The sequence below is a fragment of the Notamacropus eugenii genome, chromosome 2 (genome assembly GCF_028372415.1).
Source record: "Notamacropus eugenii isolate mMacEug1 chromosome 2, mMacEug1.pri_v2, whole genome shotgun sequence".
Lineage (NCBI taxonomy): Eukaryota > Metazoa > Chordata > Mammalia > Diprotodontia > Macropodidae > Notamacropus > Notamacropus eugenii.
Window position 1 is genome coordinate 510511334 of NC_092873.1, and position 22382 is coordinate 510533715.

The 22382-nt window shown below is 44.3% G+C and overlaps 1 protein-coding gene across 10 annotated transcripts in view; it reads left to right on the forward strand.

Annotated features, from left to right (window-relative positions):
- Positions 1-22382, forward strand: part of ELAVL4 (ELAV like RNA binding protein 4) — a 140018-nt gene that overhangs the window by 49243 nt on the left and 68393 nt on the right. Inside the window, exon 1 of one of the 10 annotated variants that reach the window (XM_072649389.1) lies at positions 17991-18347. The exons of the other annotated variants lie outside the window; for them this stretch is intronic. The gene's annotated coding sequence lies outside the window, so the exon portion shown is untranslated. Of the gene's footprint in view, positions 1-17990; positions 18348-22382 lie in introns of those variants that run through there. 10 annotated transcript variants of the gene reach the window in all.

Here is a 22382-nt window from a genome sequence, read left to right on the forward strand (position 1 = left end):
GAGTTAAGTGATAGATTCCCCAGACCCAGGTTGGCAGTTCTCTAGTCTGAATCCTAGAGTTGAAATGGAACTTAGAGAGCATCATCAGCCTAACATGGAGAAAAAAGCATTGGTCAGGTAGATAGAACAATGACCTAACCATGACAGGGAATAGTACCACCCAGCCACAACTTCCTCTTGTTGGAGATGAGGCTCATTTGACCAGGATTCACTGACCAGTGCACCAGGTCATTGGTTCCTCTTTTCTAGAACAAATTCTTTCAGATAGTGATGAAAGAAGTGTGAATCAGTGCCCCACAGTTGGGGTGGAGTGCAGGGGAGGGCCAAATGAAGCCAGAGAAACAGTTGGCTCAGTGGGCTCAGGTCGGAAGGCCTGGAAGAAAGTAGCTTTCCTGGAGTATGACCCTGCTTGTGAGATGAGGTCACTTAGCTCATTGTGGTGATGCGGGAACCTTCCTCATTCTGGGGGAGGCCCCATGGAGGGGTGATGTAACTTCTGATCATCTCTTGATGGGTGGTTTGTGAGGTTACATCTCTGACCACCTTAAGCACTCACGCACAAGGAGCAAAGAAGAGATTGGATTGGGGCGCCCCTGAACTTGGGGATTTTCTTGTTCTAAGGAAGGTACCAGGGATCAATGATCCACTTGATTCTTTTCTTATCTGGAGTCCTGGAAGCCCTTTGACCTTGGTCAGACCCCTCTAACTTAGATGGCACATAGTAGCATCTGGAGGCAGCAAAATACAATGGAGCAGGTATTGACTTTTGTGTCAAATCAGCTGAGTCCAAGTTGTGGCTGGAGTGCTTGTGACCTCTGTGACTTTGGGCACTTAACCTCTGTGCATGGCACACAGTAAGGATTTAATATTGTCTGTGGACTGGCACTCTGGCTGAGTTTCTTTTTTTTTTTTTAATTAATTTGTTTCCATTTTTCAGCAGTTACTTCCGTAAGTTTTATATTTTCTCCCCTTCCTTCTCCCCTCCCTCCCTGATATAGCATGCAATCTTACATGGGTTCTACACATATATTCTTATTAAACACATTTTCACATTAGTCACGTTGCATAGAAGAATTAAAATGAATGGGAGAAACCATGAGAAAAAACAAAATATAACACAAAAGAAGTCTGCTTCATTCTACGTTCTAATTCCATAGTTCTTTCTCTGGATGTGGATGGCATTTTGCCTCAGTTTCCTTTGGAAATGTTTTAGGTCCTTGCATTTCTGTGAAGGGCTAAGTTTATCAGAAACAGTCCTTGCATACTAGTGGTTGTTACTGTGTACAATGTTCTCCTGGTTCTGCTCATTTCACTCATGGCTGAGTTTCTTATTTGTAAATGAAGATGGGTTAGGCTAGATGATCTCTGGGGGTTCTTCTAGTTCTTAAACCATAATTCTATGATAGGTACTTTGGAGCTCATTTTATAGAGGAAATTGAGGCCCAAGGAGATTGTCTTGTCTGTAGATGAGGGGGAGCTTGGCTACCACATTTTCATTTATCTACGTCGTTTCTGAACTCTATTGTAAATTCTTTTTTTTGAGGGGGAACAATGAGTCTTATAGAATCATAAATGCATAGATTCAGAGCTGAAAGGAATCTTAGAAATTAGTGAGTCTGGCCTCCTTATTTTAAAGATGGGGAAACTGAGACTCTAAGGAATTAGGTGATTTGTTTAAGATCACACAAGTAGTAAGTATGAAAGCCAGGATTTGAACCCAAGACTTCTGACTTTGACTTCCATGAATAAGTCTTCAACAAGCATTTATCTTATGCAAGTAGAGAGATGAATAAAACTTTAGTCCTGCCTTCAGGATGATTATAGATTCATAGGGAAGCCAAGTAAGCATCAATGTTGGAGTCAGAAGACCTGAATTTAAATTCAAGTTCTGTTGTTCAAATATAAATAATTCTTTACCTGAAAAAAATATACCTCTGGATCATATTATGTGAATATGTATTATATATACATATGTAATATATTTATAATTATAAAACTAGTATAGATGATAATACTCAGAAACTCAGCATTTATGGCTTGGACCTGGGAAGGAAGGCTCCATAGAGAGGCTAGCATTTGAGTTGGACCTTGAAGAATAACTAAGGATCAGACATAAGGGAGTGAGCTTCCATGGAACAACTGGGGAGAATTATTAACTGAGGCTTGGAAGGAGCAAATACTCTTGTGTTCAGGAAGGGACCCAGTTTGCTACGAGGAGGTTAGAGTGATTGGTGGGGCAAAGGGAGTTGGATTGAGGCTGCAAATGTCATCCTTTTATTGTCCTAAATCTGCCTTTAGGCTTTGAGGGACTTTGTCTAATCACTGGGAAAGTGATTTCCTCCAGTCCTCAGACATCTTGGGTGTAGCCTCTGATAGGTCCCTGATGGTCCCTGGTTGGATACTTCCACTAAGCTCTAGAATTTTGGAAGTCAGTATGTCAGAAATGATAGAATGATTAAGATGAGATGTTCTTTCCGAATTTTGAAGGATTCTTAGTGAAAGTGAAGAGCATCGGGTCCTGGTTCAAATCCCAGTGCTACCCAGTTGACCTTGAATAACTCACTGAACCTTTTCTGAACCTTAGTTTCCTAATCTGTCCCTTAGATGCCCTTTAAGACCCTTTCCAGGACTAAATATCTTCTTTTGTTAATGAAATGTTGTTGGCTAAAGAACAGTGGGCCTGGAAATCACAGGACTTCTGTCCCAGTTCTGTTATTTTGTAGCTCTTTGTGGGTAAATCCCTTCGTCTTCTTGAGCCTCAGTTTGCTTGGGGGCAAAAGAGAAAACAATCCTCTTCCCTGCATCCCTGGCAGACTTTTTGTGAAGATCAAATGAGATGGAATGGATAGGTAAGTCCATGGTGACTTGGTAAGGCAGTGGGTTCATCATGAAGGTCTGTACAAGGTTGAGTTTCTGACTCAGAATCACTGAATCTGAGAACTGATGCTAGGGACCTCAGTGGCCATTTCATCTGGCCCATGCACCAAAGGAATCTCTGTTTAACATGTCCAACAAGTGGTGATCTCCAAGGAAAGGGAACTCACTATCTCTCCACTTTTTGAATTTCATTTATTTTAATGAACAAGATCTATGGTTTTTGTCCCTATCACTTCTCCTTCCCACTGAAAAAAAAGAGAAAAACAAAACTGTAATGTGCAAAATGATATCTCATTCTTCTCCCTGATGCCGTCACCTCTTTCAGAAGGTAGAGCTCACACCCTCTGGAGGTCACCCATTCCTCTTGGGAACAGCCCTCATCAGTAGGGAGTTTTTCCTGACCCAAAATGACCTCTTGGCAATTCCCTGCCACTGCTCCCTGGGACCAAATAGAATAATCCCATTTCCTCCTCCACACTATAGCCCTCCAGATATCTGAAGGACAGCAATCATGTCTTTGCCTGAGTCTTCTTTTCTCCAAGACCCTATAGAGGCTCAGTTCTTTCAGACGATCCTCATTTCATGTGAACACCAGGATCCTTCTCCATCCTGGTTGCACCTCCCCCACTCTACATTTTCCATCTTATCTAGGGATATCCTTCCTAAACTAAGGCACTTACACCTGAAACCCTTTCCTCCAAGTAAGGTCTGATGGGAGCAGAGGACAGAGAAATGATCGTCTTCCTACTTCTGGAAGCAACACCCTCAATATCATGAAGAATCCCATGAGCTTTTTGGGCCTCCTTATCACAACTGCTGACTCATCGAACTTGTAGTCCACTAAAATCCCCAGCCCTTTTTCAGGAAACTGCAGCTTCTCCATGTTTCTCCCTATCTTATGATCATGAGGTTGATTCTTTTTAGCCTAAAGCTTAAATACTTCACATTGACCTTTCTTGGATGTCATCTTGCTAGATTCAGGGCAATTCTCTAGTCTGTCAAAATTCTTTTGGAGCCTGATGTTGTCATCCATTGTGTGTGTTCCCCTCAGATTTGGGCTATTTGTCAGTAATCAATGCCTTTGTCCCCATCTTTCTTAAAAGTATTGAACTGTGTGGGGCCAAGCACAGATCCCAAGATTTCTCCACTGGAGACCTGCTGCCACATTGACATTGAACTATTAACAGTTACTCTTTGTGACTAGCCAGCCAGCCAGCCAGTTTTGAGTCCATCTAATTACAAGATCATTTCATTGACATCTCTCCATTTTCTTTATAAGAACAGTATGAGATATTTTATTAAAACCTTTGCGAAAAATCTTGGTCAGCACAGTATATTCTCTTTGTTTCCAAGTTCAGTAATCCCATCCAAAAAGGACATGAGGACAGTCTTGTATGGCTTACTCTTGACAAAGCCATGCTGGCCCTTTGGGATCATTGTTTCTCTTTCTAGAGGTTCACCAACTATCTCTTTGTTTATCCCTGCTAGAATTTTCCTGGGTATCAAAGTCAAGCAGAGAAGGTGGAATAGAAACACAGACAAGATGACACAGAGGAAGGAGGGTTGCCAGCTTGGAGGCAGAATCTTGGCTCTGCCACTTGCCACCTGTATGACCTTGAACTAAATCACTTCATCTTTCATGCCTCAGTTTCTTCATCTGTAAAGCAAAGAGGGTTACAATAGGTGGCCTCCAGGTTTCTTTCCAACTCCAGAACGGTGATACTCAAACCAGATCCTAGAAAGACAATCAAATGGTTTTCTAGTCTCATAGTTCATTGTCCTGTGACCTTAGGAATAATTACTCATGTACGTGGAGTGATTTCAGATGTGTAAAGCACTCTTCTAACAAGAGCACCAGACATAGAGTTCTGCACTCTCTGGTTCATACATGGAGAGGGCGTAATGTCTATCCTGCCATCTATTGAGAATCCTCATGGCTGTAGCTCCAGTAATAGTTATGCCCATGTCCTTTTTCAGTCACATATTAATGTTTCCCTGGGAGCACTCCCTGAGCTAGTTAAGAGGGACAGTTGTGTTCATGATCATCCCTGTGTTCTGTGTTTTATTTATTGTATTCCATCCCATCCTCTGGGTACAGGTTTCATTGATGGTGGAATGACCCCCCCCCCCCACCTTTAATTTGATTCTCAGCTGTAGGGTTTGTGTTCATTTATTGGGATCATGGCATACTGGGTCTAGCTATCTGATAATAAATGAAGCTCTCTAGTCATGGAAATAATTTTCAGTCAGGATGCCCATTTTTGGTGTCTCTTTTTCTAGAGTAATTCAGGGAGTTTACTGCTTACCTGATTTGGATAATTAGAGAATCACGCTTGGTGCCATTTATGTGCCAGGCACGGTGCTAAGCAATTTACAGATACACATAACATAAGATTTAAACAAATGTATATGAAGATAAAAGAAATATAAAATAATATAAAAATGCATTTTGATAACTACAGCAAGTGTGGGAGGTAAGTGCTCTTATTTATCCCCATTTTACAGTTGAGGAAACTGAGGCAAATAGAGTCCAGGGTCACATAGCTAGTAATTGTCTGAGGCAAGATTTGAACCCTGGTTTTCCTGACTCCGCGTTCAAAGTTCAATCCGTTGCTCCACCTAACCTCTTGTGAGACAAAACCCTCAAGTGGGAGTCAGGAGACCTCACCTTGCCACTAACTTTCTGTGAGATATCCCTATTACTCTCTGGGGACCTCCATGTCTGTATCCATAAAATATGAGGGCTGAAATCAATGTTCTCTTAGGTCCATTCTTCATAAAAAGATGTCTTTCTTTCCTTGGAAGTTCTCCTTCCTCAAGAGGGAACATTGGAGTGTGGGCACCATCCATCTGTCTTCATGTTGGCCAGATCAATCCCTGTTGGATGTGGAGAGAGAGGCTGGGGATGAAAGGAGACCAAATCTTTTAAGAGTTAGAATTCAGAATCTGGCAAAGCTGCCAGAGAGAACATTCATTATCCAAGCTTAAAAAAAAATAAAAATAGCAAAGTACACAAAAAATATATTGTGTCAGGGAGGCAGCTTTGCTAGGATTGTAAGGATCTGTGGAAGATGGAAGGTATTTGAGCCCTGTGTATATGTGAGCATTGATTTATCTTGTTCAATGGGTGTCTTTCCCTAATGTAGATGAAAGGGTCCTCTGGGTTCAAGTCTGGCCTCTGACACATACTGGCCGTGTGACCCTAGACAAGTTACACTCTGCTCTAGGGAACACTCTGAAGTGTCTGAGGGACTTTTCTTATCCAGGAGTTCTTTCTAACAGTGAAGTCACAGGTCTGCACTCTATCTCTATCCCTACTGTGCATTAGACAGTAAGATACAAAGATCAGTATGATGTAGTTCCTGCTCTCAAGGACCTTATATTCTGCAGGGGTCATATGTTATGCACACAGGCAGGTGACTATAAAGTAAGTCTCACTGAGATGATGAGTACTAAAAATTGTCAAGATCAGGAAAGGCTTTTTGAAGGAGATACTGGTTGAGCCAAGCCTAGAAAAAAGTGAGGAATTCTGAGAGGCACATATGAGAAGAGAGATCATTGTACAACCTGGCCAAAGGTTGGAGGTAGGAAATGCATTGTCATGTTGGGGAAGAGCAAGTATGCCAGTTTAGCTGGAATATAAGAATGTAGAAGTTGGGGGGGAAAGGGGTTATAATGCATAATGAGCCTGGAAAAGTAGGATGGAAACAGGTTATTAAGGTCTTTAAATACCAAGTGGAGGACTTTGCCTTTTATCATGGAGGCAAGAGGGAGCCACTGGAACTTCTTGAGCAGAGAAGTGACGTGGTCAGGCATTCAGGTATCAGTTGGGCAGCTTTTTGGAAAATAGATTGATGATAGCTTGGACACATTGAGGGGAACATTACAATAATCTAGCAAGACTAGGATTGAACCAGGGCTGATATGGCCTTCTTTCTGTTAATTATCTCCTATTTAATTTGTCTAGATCTTGTTTGTACATTTTTATTTTGCTTGTTGTCTCCCTCATTAGACGTAAGCTTCTTGAGGGCAGGGGAGGTGTTTTGCCTCTTTTTGTATCCCTAGTGCTTAGTGTGGAGCCTGGCAACATAGTAGGTACTTAATAAATGTGTACTCACTGAGTAGAGAGACATTGTGAAGATAGGATTGGCAAAATTGGGTACGTGGAAGCTGAGAATCAGTGTGCCATAGTGTATAGGGTGCTGAACCTGGTGTTAGGAAGGACTGGATTCAAATACCACGCTGGCACTCTTCAGCTAAGGCTTCATTACCATCTTATTGCTCTAGTTTTCATTCTTTCTGTCCCTTATGCCTGGATGCCCCCTTCCTTGCTTCCAAATTCTTACTTCTCTTTTAAATTTTCTCCTTGAATGTCACCTTCATCAGGAAGCCTTGGAATGGCTTGGAAGTAAATGAGATTGCCAAGGGAAAGGGAAGAAACACAGACAAGAAGGGTATATGGGACAGAACCTTGGAGGACCTGAGATTCTAGGCCATGAACATTTTCATCTTTGAGGCTAACAAGTGAGCACGCACTGTCCCATCCCATTTTGCAACGGGTGCCCCAGAAGAGTGCCATGTCTAAGTCTCCCTCAGTGCCCATCCCAGGGTGCTGTATATTTCAGGGACTTCCCTCTACTTCCCAGTGTAGCTCATAATCCCCTTAGCAGATAGTACTCATGAGTGTTGTGGTTGGAAATATCTGTCCCTTGCTGACTTGCTGTGTGGTGCAAAGCCACTAGGCCCAACATGTGTAGTCTTCGACTGACTTGTGATTGATTTTCCTAGACAGATAAAACTTACTGAATGTTGGGCCTTTGAGGTTTAACACCCCGTTAATATAAGGTATTGAAGGATTTGAGTAGAGGCTCTGCACACATGGGCGATGAGTGCTTTCTTGTAGAACTTCATTAAACTGAATTGTAGAGGAGTTTGAAGGGCCACAGAATCCTAGAATCTCCCGTCTTCCAAGGTTCTGTCCTGGACTCCCTTCTCTTCTGCGTTTCTTCCTTTCCCTTGGCAATCCCATCTACTCCCATGCTCTCAACCATCACCTCGTGATGGAATAGCCTTGTATTTAGCATTTTAACAGTAACGTTTATTTAGTTCTCTTAGGTCAGTAGAGTCATGGAATCATAGATCCAGAGCCTGAAGGGACCTCAGAGGCCGTCTAGTCCCCTTCCCTCATTTTATAGAGGAAACTGAGGCCCAGGAAGTGAAGCCAGAGCAGCAAAGCCTGGACTGAATGCCAAGGAAATGTAGAGTTCATTTTGTCTGTGTTCAGCTGCGTTCTGCACACGCCCTCCTCCAGAATAAGAAGGCTCTCTCGTGGGGAAGAAGAACAGAGGAAGCTATAGTTCATTCTCATTCCAAGACTCATTTGTTTTAATTAGTAATGTAGACTAGAATTAGCATTTTAAGAGAGAAACCCTTTCAAGAATAGTCCCTCCAACTCGAAGAGATGTCAAAGTATTTACTAAGTGTGTCAGCTGTGGGCAGAACGTGGAACGAGGCCCCCAGTACTGCTTCTGCCTCTGGGGGGGCAGAATCTGTGTGTCGCCAGTTGGCCGCATAGATTCGGTTGGACTTTCTTTAGTTTCCTCAGCCGCAGTTCCTTGTTTGTTTTGTTCACAACGTCTGCTTTTGCCAAACACCAAATCAGTGCAACAAATGGGTGTATGCAGGGCCCTCTGCTCAGTCCTGGGCGGAGAAAGGTGAAGAATTCCACACGTGTAGGCTTCAGGAAGCCTGTGGTCTAATGGAGGAGATGCAGCTAACATAACTACATATGAAACAAGGGAGATTGTGATAGGGGTGCTGGAGACATGTACTTTAAACGCTGATTAAAAAAAGCTAGTGATCCACTTCAGGAGCTCAGTAGAAGGAAATTAGGGTAGACTTTCTTAAGGAGGAAGCCTTTGAACCTAGGCTCTGAATGAAGAGATTTCAGTAAGGATGATGAGAGTGTGTTCTAGGCATGGAAGATGGCCTATCTGAATACATAGCAGCAGTAAGAACTCATGGTGCAGTGGAGAGAACTATGGATTTGAGGTCAAAGGTGATGGCTGTTGTCACAACAGAAAATAGGAAATTTGGGAAGTTGTAATTTAAAAATAAATAATTCAAAGGCATGTCTTGAATCTACCAGGAATGTAGAATCAAATACTGTCCTTCTTAGTGTGCTAAGGATGAGTATTGACCATTCAGGGTCAGTGAGATCTTGAGTAATGTCAGTGACGGATTCTGCTTGGTATTGATCACCTTCAAGGAACATGTAAGCTTGTCCAGTGTTTACCCAGTAAAGCTCTGTTCCAAGAAACAACATAGCCCTTGTTCTTTGATCTTTGATTTGTAGGTCAAATGGTAGCATAAGGTAAATACATCAATATTTGTGGTCCTTACTCTACACTGTTACCATGTTCTTAAAGCCAACTTTCAAGAAGAAGTGGGAGAACAGCAGTTTGTGGCCACCATCTTGAAAAGGTGGTTGAGCCCACATTTGGGATGACTTGTTCAGGAGGGGATGGGAGGTAGATTGTATCCCTGTTACTAATCCACACTAGGGTGTTTTTGTTAGAGGCACATAATCCAGAATCTGAGAATTTTAAGGGACCCCAGAGATTACTAGTTCAGCCTGGACCTGAGAAAGAATCCCTAACTTAGAGTCATCCAGCTTTCTTAAAGCAGCCCATTCCCTTTTGGACAGCTGTAGTGTTTTCTGGAAACAAGTCTAGATTCTTTCTTTTTCAAGTATACCCACCTTCCCTTAAAAACAAAACAAAACAAAGCACATGTCACAGTAGAATCCCCATTCTTCTTCATACTCTCTTCTCTACATTTTCTTGAGGCCTCTCTCTTGCTTCTCCTGACCACTCCTCAGTTTCCTCTGCAGGTTCATTCCATGTCTTGCCTTCCCTCATCTTTGTGGGTGTCCTCCAAGGCTCTGTCCAGGACCCTCTTCTCTTTTCCCTTTATGGTCACCCACTTCATGACCTCATCAGTTCCCATGGTTTTTCAGTGACCATCTCTATAGAGATGTCTCACGGATCTGTATATCTGGCCTTAGTCTTTTTCTTGCATTCCACTTCCACATGACTACCACTTGGGACAGTTTGAATGAGATGTCCCATAGGCATCTCAAACTCAGTATACCCAAGAGGGAAATTTCTTATCCCCAGCCTCTGATCCCAGAATACTCCTTTTCCAATTTCCCTGTTTCTGCAACAGAAACCTTCCAGTGGCATAGGTCCTTAACCATAGAATAATCCTTGATTCCTCTCTTTATGCCCATATCCATTAAGGTCCCAGATCTTCTTATATCTGCCTCCGGAGTATTTTTCACATCTTTACCCTTCTCTCCATCAGACAGTCCCATATGTTCAGCCTTGCAGTCCCTTGGGACTCCTCAGTGATTGCTGTTTCTCCATTCTCTGATACATCCTCCTCAGGACTGCCAACGGGATATTCTCAGAAACACAGATCTAGGTCACTCACCTCTTCAAAAAGTTCAGTGACTCCCTATTGCCTTTCTCTTCTGTTTGATTGACTCTAATCTGTTTTCTCAGATTGATTTCAGTCTGCTACCCTTCATGCACTTTCTGTCAAGTAAAAGACCGTCTGGCTTTCTTGCTGTTCCTCACTTAGGACATTTGTCCCCCATTCCTGGAATGCCCTTCTTTCTTCACATGCTTGCCCTCTTCAAAGCTCAGCTCGGGGTAATAAAGCTGTATCATTTTGGGGGGAGGGGTGGGCATCTTCCTCTTGGCTCCCATTTGTGGAAGTCAGTGTATGTCCTTCTGCAGCCTGCCCTGGTCTAGGTTCTTAGTAGAATTTCCTAGTGATTTCATCTTCCATAGCAGATGGTGGCCCATCAAGGCACAATTAGCTTCATCAAGGTCTTTATCAAAATTCTCACCACAAACACTTGGAGATGAGATAGCTGAAAATTCCATGGAAGGATGGAAGGATGACTTTGTGGGTGCTTGACGAGCCCAGCTCCACTAACATCCTAATTTGCACAGAGACCCCATGACTGGCCCTCCCTGCACCTTCCTCATGGCAGTTTCCTTTGTAGCCTCTCTAGATCTTGTTCAGTTTCTCCTGCTGTGTTTCAGGTGGTTGGGTCACAGAGCACAAAGCTCATGTGAAGCATGTCAGTCGTTCCTTCACTGTGGACAGGAAGCATCAAAAGTCCTAGTTCCTTTCATCGTCCACCCACCTTCTCACTGCTCCATCACTGTCACTGCAGAGGCCAGAGAGGGCCATACAGGACTGATGGAAGACTGTGTTTATTCATTTATTTGTTTGTTTTTGTTGTGTGGGTTACAATGCTAACAATACACTGGTGAGGGTACTGGCCCTCGGGGGCAGAACCTGCCAGGATTCAGGTTGTGTGCTTGGGTGAGCGCCTGTGTCAGACTGGACACTGTTGTGGAGGGGAACAAGGGTTTATAAAATCTGCCACCTCCTCTTTGCAGATGTGGCCAACTCGGGGCACATAGTCTTGTGTGTCCTGTTAGACTTGAAGGATAGACTGGTAAGTTTTACTGAGCTATTTGTGACTTTCTCCCTTTTTTTTCTTTTTGGTTATATGGGATGGTTTGTTGTATGGGGTGAGGGGAGGGATGTATTTGAAAGACCAGGTGATTTAGAAACAAAAAGCATCAATAGAAAATTTTAAATGCTATTTTGGAGGAGTATGGTAGAAAATTATGGTCGACAGTCAGTCAGAAAACATTTATTAAGCGCTTATTGTATGCCGGGCACTGTGCTGAGTGCTGATACAGGTAACATTGCATCTTGAGATGATGATAAGATGGAGGAGAAAGGGATGGTTGCAGCGTCAGGTTCTAGTCTGGGAGCTGAAAAGGGCTGCACAATGAGGAAATTTTTTTCCCAAGGTCATAGAAAGTATCAGAGATGGAATTTAAATCTGTGGCTTCTGATCCCTTTGCTGCATGAAACCCACCTAAGTTCATCTCAAGGACATTTGTGTGTGTTCGTCCTGAAGAAGACTGTGCCATCAGAAATGATGACATGACTTGCACTTGACTTTGTTTTGAGTGAGAGAGGGCTGTGCAGGTCACCAGCCTCACTTCTCCTCCAGAGCCATCTGAATCCAGTGACCAGATATTCATCAGGATGGCTGGAGATGACCCAGGAAGAGGAAATTGGGGTTAAGTGACTTACCCAAGGTCACACAGCTAGTGAGTGTCAAGTGTCTGAGGTGAGATTTGAACTCAGGTCCTCCTGACTCCTGCACTGGTGCTCTACCCCCTGCAACGCCTAGCTGTCACTCAAGGAAATTTGTAGGTCAGCCTAAAAGGAGGAAACAAGATGAAACACCAGAATAAATCTTGGCGTTTTTCTGATAACAATTTTTATCATCCACAGTGTTGAACCCCATGATATTGGATTCACCATCTCAGTCTCATGCCTTTGGCATAACAGATATTTAGTGGATACTTATGGGATTAAATTGACTTAATGATAATAATGCTGGTGCATCATTTTTTGCTGGAAATTTATATAGCTCTACAGTTTGAAAAGTGCTTCATAAGTATTTTCTCTTTTGATTCTCATAACAACCCTGGGTGCAGGTGCTATTATTATCCCCCTTTTATAGATGAGGAAACTGAGGTAGGCAGAGTCACACAGCAGATAAATGTCTGAGGCTGGATTTGAACTCAGAGATTGCCTATTCCAGCTGCCAGTGAAACAGATGGCGATTTGGGAAGGAGGGCACTTACAGAAAGGAGAGACTTCCTGCAGAAGGGGATGCTTTAGCAGTGTGGAGAAAGCACAGAACTTTAGAAATGTGTCTGGAGCCAGAAGAGATAAGGGATGACTTCTCTTTACAAAGGGAGTGAGCACCAGATATCACAGTGAAATGCTGGTTTCACAGTCACATGGGTGATAGGCACTTGTGAAGCTCTGACTTACGCCACTTTGGGCTTCAGCTTCCTCACCTGTAAAATTCACATAGCCATAATCAAATAATAAAATACTTCTAAAATTGTAAAATTAAGAGACTGCTGGATTAAAGACAGTAAACAGTAAGATGGGCTTGGGTGAGATCATCTTTCCTTTCTCTTCTAGTTCTATAAATTTAGGATTCAAGCATTTAACTGCATTTTGTTGTGTTTTTTTTTTTTTTTTTTTTACAAATGCTTTTTTTAGGAGAGGTTGCGTGGCCTAAGTAACGTGCGCCTCCAATGCAGTTCACCCTGGCTCTGTGTTACATTCTACCTTCCTCAGTCTGTTCCTTAACCTTAGACAATTCTTTGTAAACCACAGATCTCCCTATCCATCTGAGTTGGCCCAGTGATAACAGTGCAGTTGATGTTGACTTCAGGGTGTGTTCACCAGGCTGGCTCCGCCAGGCTGTATGCCTTTCGTGGGCAAAGAGTGTGTTGTTGGCCCACACTGTCTGGGACCTCCCCTGAACGTGCCCTGCACACTCGTGGGCCTGGCTCAGTGTTTGACTGTTGTTTCACTCTGGGTCTCAAGGAGAGGGCAGAGACACCAGAGGGTAGTGACAAGATCAGACGAATGATAATGACAATTGCCAACATTTGTGTATCACTTCCAGTTCTTTTTTAATTTCTAATTTATTTATTTTTAGCATTCTTTTTTAAAAAAAAATCTTGAGTTCCAAATTCTCTCCTTCCCTCCAGCCACTTCCTTACCTAGTGAGAAGGCAAACTATACGGTATTGACTGTCCATGTGAAAACACACCAAAACATGCTCAGCAGTTCTTAAAGGGCTGGAGAGTCTTTTCTCTTTTGATCCATACAGTCATAGGATAGCAAGCAAGGCTTGTGACCCCATTTTACTGGTGAGGAAACTGATAGTCACGTTAGATGACATGTCTAAGGTCATCAAGGTCCACACTGCCATAGAGAGAGCCCTGGATTTAGACTTAAGAGGATTTACCCAGCTAGGTGGCGCATGTGTGGATTGAGCACTAGGTTTGGATTCAGAAAGATCTGAGTTCAAATCCTGCCACAGACACAAGTCACTTTGCCTGTGCCTGCCTCAGCTTCCTCAGCTAAATGGAGATAGACAGCATTGACTCCGTAGGGTTGTTGGGAGGATCAAATGAGATCATATTTATAAAGCTTTTAGTGCAGTGTCTGGTACACAGTAGGTGCCCTATAAATGCTAGCTATTAGTGTGGTTATGAATATTCTCTACATGTTATTAGGACTGGAGCTCACTTCTTCTGGCTTCAGAGTCAATGTTCTTTTACTTCTCTAATTGGAGGAAAATGTGTCAGAGTGGAAAGAGCCTTAGATTTGGAATCAGAGGACCTGAGTTCAGATCTCACCTCTGATACTTACTAATTGTGACCTTGGTCAAGTCCCATTGTCTTTCTGTACCTTGGTGTCCTCATCTATAAAAATAAGGAGTTTGGACCAGATAGGGGTTCGGGGTTCCTCCCAGGGGGTAGATCCAGGGGCTGAGAATCTTATGTCTGTGAAATTCCCATTTAGCTACAGAGAGAACTGGTGCCAAGGGTAGAAGTTACAGGGAAATTGACTTTGGAGCAAGGTAAGGGCAGATTTTCCTAATAATTAGACCCAAATAAAATGAGCTGCTTAGTGAAGGGTTGAGTTGTCTGTCACTAGAAGTTCTCACTCAAGAGGTTGGATTGGGCCCCATCAAGGTGGTCAGAGAAGCCCTTCCTTCCTCAGCGAGGGGTTGGACGAGGCCTTCTTGGGGCATCTTTGATTCACATCCATGAAACAGTTGTGAAATCCACACTAGAAAGGAGGAGAGGCAGAGAGAGATGGAGAGAAAGAATAAAGAAGGGAGAGAGGAGAGGAAGAGAGAGAGGAAGAGAGAGAAGAGGAGGGAGGAGAGGCAGAGAGAGAATAGAGAGGTGAAGGAGAGAGGGAGAGGAAGAGAGAGGAGAAGCAGAGAGAGGGAGATGCTGTGGGTTTCTGTTGGATGGCGTTTATACATGCACAAGATGTCCTTGAAGCTCGAGAACACAACAGAGACCAGGGAAATTTTGGCAGCTGCGTTTGGGGGAATGAGCGGCTGGTGTGTGATTGGGCAGATTCTGCTAAACAGGCCCCTGCCTGCACCGTGTAATTAAGAAGAGAGCGAGCGTCTGTCCAAGTGCAGAATGTTCACGATATCAGAATTTGTCGGCCGGGTCTGTGGGAATAGATCAGCACTTTCTGCTCCCTGGTGCTGGGAACGTTTCTCCTGTATGTCGGCCTCTTGTCTACCTTGTTCTTTGGCCTTGTGGGGAGGGCGAGATCTGGGAAGGAGCCTTGGAGAGGCTGCCGGCAGCCCTCTGATGAAGCAGGGGAGAGTCTCTGAAGAAGAAAACCTCAGCTTTCTGGGTGACCTTGAGCAAGTGTTCTGGAGGGCAGAGAGGGCCTATCTTATGGCTTGGCCTCCCTATGGCCTGCCACATAGTGTGCACTTTATGAATGCACATTATGAGTCTGCCAACACACGTTTTATTGAGCGCTTTCCTTGTGCCAAGTATTGTTTTGTTTAGGATCAGGGCCAGAGCCTGGCACCTGGGGTCTGGAAGGGGGGTCAGGTCCAACCAAGACCTTGGGAGACTGTGCCACCTCAGGTTTGTCTCTTTACCTCAAGGATTCTGTGTTTTCTGTCAGTAAAATGGGTATAATAATGGCGCCTGTGGGATCAGTGGTCGTAAGTGGGAACCATGTTCATCTTGTGGTCGCCTGGGGCAGAGGGGACTGTTGTCATCACAGCCACTCCTCCTCTTCCTCCTTCTCTTCTTCCTTTTCTACATCCTCTCTCTCCTCTCCCCCTCCCCACTTCCTTCTCCTCTGCTTGCCCATCATGTAGTGCTGCCATTTTTCTCAGTGTGGCTGAGAAGGAACCTTGACCATGGTCCTAGGCATGTACTGTCTGGACCAATTCCTGCACCCAGCTCCGCAGGATTTTAAGGCCTCCAGCATGCTTTCCTGACAAGAGCACGATGACGATGGAGTGAAGGAACTGTCCCCATTTTCACACATTATCAGCCAAGTCTGTGGGAATAGGTCAGCGCTTTCTGCTCCCTGGTGCTGGGAACGCTTCTCTTGTATGTCAGCCTCTCTTCTGCCTTGTTCTCTGGCCTTGTGGGGAGGGCGAAATCTGGGCAGGGGCCTTGGAGGGGCTGCCAGCAGCCCTCTGATGAAGCAGGGGGGAGCCCAGGGCTTTCCCTGGGAGTCAGAAGGTGAGCCCAAGTCATTGGCTCTCTGCACTTGTCAGTGCCTGCTCTCCGATAAAATAAGACCTTGCCCATTGACTTTGATGATGGGCACCTTATGCAAATGGTATGCTGCTTCCTAAGATCATGGATTTAAAGCCCAAAAGGATTGTAAAGTGACCATGCCCAGCCCCTCATTTGACAGATGAGGCAGCTAAGACCTTTGAAGGCTCTGTGGTCTGCTGAGGTCATACACAGAGAGTGAGGGTCTGAGGTGGGATCTGTCTGAACTCAGATCTTTTAAGTTGAAAGACAGGCTTTGTCCTACTGTGAAAATGATTTATTCTGCATGGGAAATGTTTTTGACCCGAGGGTGCTGGACATCCTCTACCTCTTAGGTGGCACAAGGTGCCAGTAGCTCTATTGACTGGGTATCCCCTCCCCAGGAAAAGCTCCAAGCAAAGATTTTTGGAGGCTCTCCCCTCTCACCCTTTCTCAGCTCTGTTCATTTTAAATGCACATGTATATTCCAAAAAACTGATAGGGCTGTCTGGCCATTGACAAGTAGATTGAGGCCTAGAGCTGGTTTAGGCTGTGGGTGCCCACTGAGCTTATCTGCCTGTCCCTCGATCCATCATAGTCTGACAGACCTGGGCCTGGCCCAGGGTGACTGTTAACAGGCCAGGAAGTTAAATCGGTCTGACTCTGTGGGTTGCTTTCTTTATGGTGCATTAGCTGAGCTTTATCCCAGCCAGGGATGCTGTATATTTACCCCTGGAAGATCCCAGCCTGGATGTAGGTTCAGCTCAATAGCTTTCTGCAGCAAGCATGTGGTATTTCAGGATTTTGTTCCCCCATTATTCCTAGAGCCAGTGTTGTTTGTCAAGTACTAGAAAATATTTACAGGAAGATAGGCCCCAAACCAAACCGTGGGTTTCTTTTTGCAGGGTTACAGCATTTAGGGTTGGTTGGGGCCTTGGAGATCAGCTCCTGAGACCCTCACAGAGAAAGGAAAGCCTTGGCCAGAGGTCAGGCAGGTCATAGGGTCAGCATATCTGAAGGGGCCTTAAAGGGCAGTGATCCCAGCCTTGATGGCTCTAGATCTGGGATCCAGCCCATCTCTGAACTGCCATCATCTCTATAAAACAAGGGTGGACTCAGTGACCTTCAGTGGTCCTTGACCTTGGATTCCAGAAACCGATGCTCCCCCTCCTCTCCTCTATCACTTTGGGTTTTTTGTTGTTTTTTTTCCCTCTCTCTACTTATCTACAGAAACTGAGCTCTGGAGAAAGTGAAACAATTTGGTCAAGGTCACACAGGTCATTTAAAGTGGAGAAGAGATTTGAATTCAGGTCCTCTAATTACAAATTCTTTTGACTTCCCACTGTACCAGGGGGTCCCTGTCACCCTGGGGGACCAGAGAAGAGGGCTCCTTTGTTCTCATCATGAGCTTTCAACCCCAGTTTCAAGCACTTCACTGATAATAGAGATTCTTGGAAAATGCTGTGTCTCTGAAGAAGCCCTCTGAGATGTGCAGACGGCCAGATGTTACCGACAGGGGTAGAAACTCAAGTCTGTGAGGCTAGCAAGAGCGAAGGAGGACAATGCACTTGCATTTCTGTGAAGTCTAGGATAATTGCTAAGTGAAATTAATTTTTGATTATGCTTTTAATATCCATCTTGGTGCCAGCGTTTAAATTATTCATGCCTTTCGTTCAGCCCAGTGGCTGGTGACTTTTTAAAGGCCTATACCCTCCCACCGAGCTGTGCTTTCTAGCCTCTGTGAGGATGTATTTCTAAAGGGTGAGTTCTACAGCATGCCTCCCCATTGCAATTAGCGGCCCTGAAACCTGAAGCCAGTTTCCTCATTGCTGCAGCTGCAGAATTTTAGTGTTAGAACAGAACTCAGTTTGCAGGTGAATGAGGAGCCTAGAAGAATTGGGAGGGGAGGGGGCGTGAGGAGAGGGATGGAGCCTCTCTGGGAAATTGTACTCTGTTGAAGGAAGAGAAAGGAATTTGGTTGTTCAGGGTTTTAAAGAGGATGTCACTTCTCAGTTTGGACTGGACACCTGCTTCTGGTGCATTGCCAATGATCTTCCCCAGGCTCTGAACCCCAGAGCATTGTGATTGGCTGTTTGGAAAGGGATGCCAGAACCCATCAAGGCTAGCAAAGACCTGAACCATTGTCCAGCCCCCAACCAGGACTCCCAGCACTGCTAGAGCATTCCTGACTCCCAAGGTGGTCAGAATGGTTTGTAAGGGCTTCATAAACTGTAAAATTGTAGGGTGAGTCTGTCGCCTCCTCTGCATCCTGAACCTTTTAGGCAGACAGGCAGGCTGTCTCAGAATCCTGCTTCTAAATGTACAAAAAATGCATAGGATTATAAAAACCTAGGAATACAGTTTTCCAGATATTAAAAAAATGTTCACAGACCCTTGGTGCTGGAGGTTAGTCACAGCACTGGTTATAGAGGGTCAGGACCTTTTGTTGTTGTTGAGTTGCTTCACTTGCATCTGACTCTTCATGACCCCATTTGGGATTTTCTTGGCAAAGATACTGGAGTCATTTGTCACTTCCTTCTTCGGCTCATTGTGCAGTTGAGAAACTGAGGCGCGCAGGGTTAAGTGACTTGCCCAGGGTCACACAGCTAGTAGGTGTCTGAGGCTAGATTTGAACTCAGGAAAATGAGTCGTCTGTCTCTTTAAATCTGTGCAGCTAGAACCAGGCATACACTCATGTCTGTTTTCACAGTGCTGCTCAGCACCCTTCAGAGGGTGCTTGGTCCAGGGACAGAGGGATGGGTGTGGGGTCACCAGAGCTTAAGCTGGAAGGGAACAAGAAGTAGGAGCTCTTTTAAACCAGAGACAACAATTTTGGTCTGTTGTCCCAAACCCAAGTGAATGATTGTTGATTGATTGATTACTGGAGACTGCTCATGTCCAACTCATACAACATCATTTCTCAGATTACTGCATAATGCAGTCAGCTTGTATCAGTGCACATATTGGGAAGCGACCCAGCTGAGTAAAGTCTTGACTCAGGCTAGGAGATGGCAAGAGGTTTGGGGGTGCCTCCTCCAGGTCCTTGAGAATCCCCTTTTGCTCCACTCTACTGGTTTCCCAACTAGTGGATATTCAAAGAGGTTTCATCTCTCCTTTCCCTCCCTGAGAAGCATATAAGCCACCTCTTGGCTTGATGGCTGCCTTGGCCGGAGAAGCATTTGTGACTCCTGTAACTTGGGCTGGCCTGGAGGGGAGGGGGTGCTCATCGGTGGGGGTCTGAAGCTTTCTGGGAGAAGGGAAGGTTAAGTGGGAAATCACTCTAAAGGAGAATTAGGACTTTTATTCTTGTTCTCATGAATAATTTAAACCTGTTTTGTAATGGTTTGATTCAGTGCCTTGGCCCTCAGTAAACATTATTCCTTCATGCTGCTAACAGTTTGGGAAGGTTGGGTTTTTTTCCCTCCATACCCAAGGGTTAGCGTTTATACACAGAGCTTCAGAAACCCGCCAGTGTGGGAAAAGAATATGCCTTTAAATAAATATTGTTGTATTGAAATAAATAAACTCAGTTGCTCTTTGGTCCAGATGCTGCCCTTCTTCCTCATGTTCTTTGTTATCGGCCGGCCTTTTCACATGAGAGTCACAGCTCAGCATGAGAGTGCGGGATTTGTATCAGAGAGGCCCAGGTTCAAATATGAGTTCTGTTTCTCCCTGACTCGTGTGACCTTGGAGCAAGGTTGTTCTCCCATTGTCTGTGTTCTTGGGTTATAACATAAGGAGATTGGCTAAGATGACCTTGAAAGACCCTGCTAAGTTTAAATGAGGGCTAAGGTAGTAGAGTACTACATCTCAGTTCATCCAGTCACTTATTCAGGGAGTATTAAGCACCTACTGTGTGCTAGGCTCTGGGGTTGCAAATATCACTTCTAGATAGTAGCCCTGTTCAATTCTTTCCTTCTCCTTGTGATGGTCAGACAGAAAGAGAGATGTTTGGGGTGGCCAGAGAATGACCGGCTCCTGAGAGACCTGACAGCCTAGCCATGAAGGGCATCCGCTCTCAGATTAGCTCAGGCAGGTGAGTGTTTGGGGGCCTGAATCTCTGCTCTTGGTTAATAAAATGTTGGCCATGTGTCACTCAGCTTAAGCAGGGTCTTGTTGAAATGGTGGCCATAAATTTTTATTCCCCTTATGGAACAGAGGCCATAAATCTAAGTTATGTTTGGATAAATAGAGACTCTCACAAAGTTTAATGTAAGACTTCCATTTATGGGCAATATTAGGGCTCAGGGCATGGCAAACATTTGAGGGTTACTCTCCTCAGGTCTGGTTCAGGAGGGAGTGGGGAGAAGCAGAAAAGGCAGTCAGAGGCTGAGACCCTCCCCCTTCCTGTGTCTCACCTGCCAAGGACTAACCCTCTGAGAAGGGGATGACAGCTAACTGCCTGTGACTCTTGCCCTCTTCCTTACTTCTCACAACTGTTAAAAAAAAATCTCTGAGTTACCTTTTCCAGCTTTATTTCTGAGCAACCATTAAGGAATCCATTGTAATTAATTTTTGTTTCACAGGCATTCTTCTAGCAGTGGGAAACTTAGAAATGTTAGTAAAGTCTGAGTGTCTGCCCTTCAGGACCTTGCAGGTTTCTGGAATCAGAGAATTGGAAGGGACCTTGAGCCTCTAGAATGATCTGTACCAGATCAACAGTCTCCTTTCTCTCCATCATGCATCCTCAGCCTCTGCTTGTTGGCCCTCAGAGACCATTAACTGCTGCCTCCAAAGGCAGCTTGTTCCATTGTGGGACAGCCCTCATTGTTAGGAAGTGTTTCCTGACATGGAGCCTCAGTTGGCCTTTTTGTATATTCTCTCCTTTTCTCCTAGTTCTCTTTTCTGGGCCCCAGGCAGACCAAGCTGGATCCATCACTCCTCAGATCCTGGGAAGGCATCTACCATGTCATTAGCCCCCTCTTCCCCAATGTTCTGTTCTCCAAGCTGAAGGCCTCTTTTATATGCCATGTTCATCATGGTGCTCAGAGCTGAACACAGTATTCTAGAAGTGATCACTTTTAGACAGAAAGTATAGCACTTTAGAGGTGTTCTGCATCAGACCAAATACAGTCAGACTTACCTCTCTTATACTAGGCCCCTATGTTCCTCCTAGCAGCCTGACCAATAGCGTCACCAGGTAGCCTAACCAGTCAATCCATCCGTCAACCAGGAGGCATTTATTATGCACCTACTATGTATCAAACACTGGGCTATGGTGTACCCCAGGACAGTGAACAAAACAATCCCTTCTTGCAAGAAGCTTACATTCTAATGGGGGACCCCATTGGCATTGGTTTGTCCTCTCTTTGCCTCCCATATCATACTGGTGACTCATTAAGCTTGGTATCCACTAAGACCCTCAGAACTTTTTTTCAGACAAGCTATATTTCATCCATCTTAGGACTAATGAAGTTGATTTTCAAGATGATTGGCCCAGGTGATCTCTAAGGGTCCCTTCTACATCCAGCGTTTTCTGATTCTAAATATTTAGTCTTGCCTTGAATGCAGAAACATGTTGATGTCAGTAGTTCAAACGTTGACTGTCTTCAGTAAATGGAAGTTCTGGGTTTTGAACATTTTTCTTTTTGTTTTAGATGTGAGAAATGAATTCAGTTTGATTCAGTAAATCTTTTTATGATGATTATTATTACCTCTGTTGGGAACAACATGTACAGGTTTGACATTTGGAGAATATCTGTGGATTGAGTTAGAAGACCTGAGTTTGAATCTCACCTTCCTGAATGAATAATCCACAGCATCTCTAGCTGGAAGAACCCTTTGGGAATCATCTTATGCAACCCTGGTATTTCACAGGAGAGGAAACTGAGGCCCAGGCAGTTGAAATGATTTGACTGAGGTCACACCATCAGTATCAATAGTAGAGTTCAAATCTGCATTCTCTGGCTCCGAAGTCATGGTTCTTTCTGTTTCTTTAGAGAATGATCTAATATAATCCATCATTTAACAGAAGGGGGCAAAAGACTTGGAGACATGCTCATGGCCATATGCTAAATTAGTGTTAGGGTTGGAAATGGAAGGTGGACCTTTTGACTCCCAAGTACGGGGCTCAACCAGTGTGAGTGAGTGTGTGTGTGTCTGTATATGCAATGGGGATAAGCTAGATGTATTTCCAGTAAGATCGGGGTGAAACAATGATGTCCATTATCACCACCATTATTCAATATGGCACTAGAAACGTTAGGTGTAGCAATAAGAAAAGAAAAAGAAACTGAAGGAATTAGAATAGGCAAAGAAGAAACTAAGTTATCACTCTTT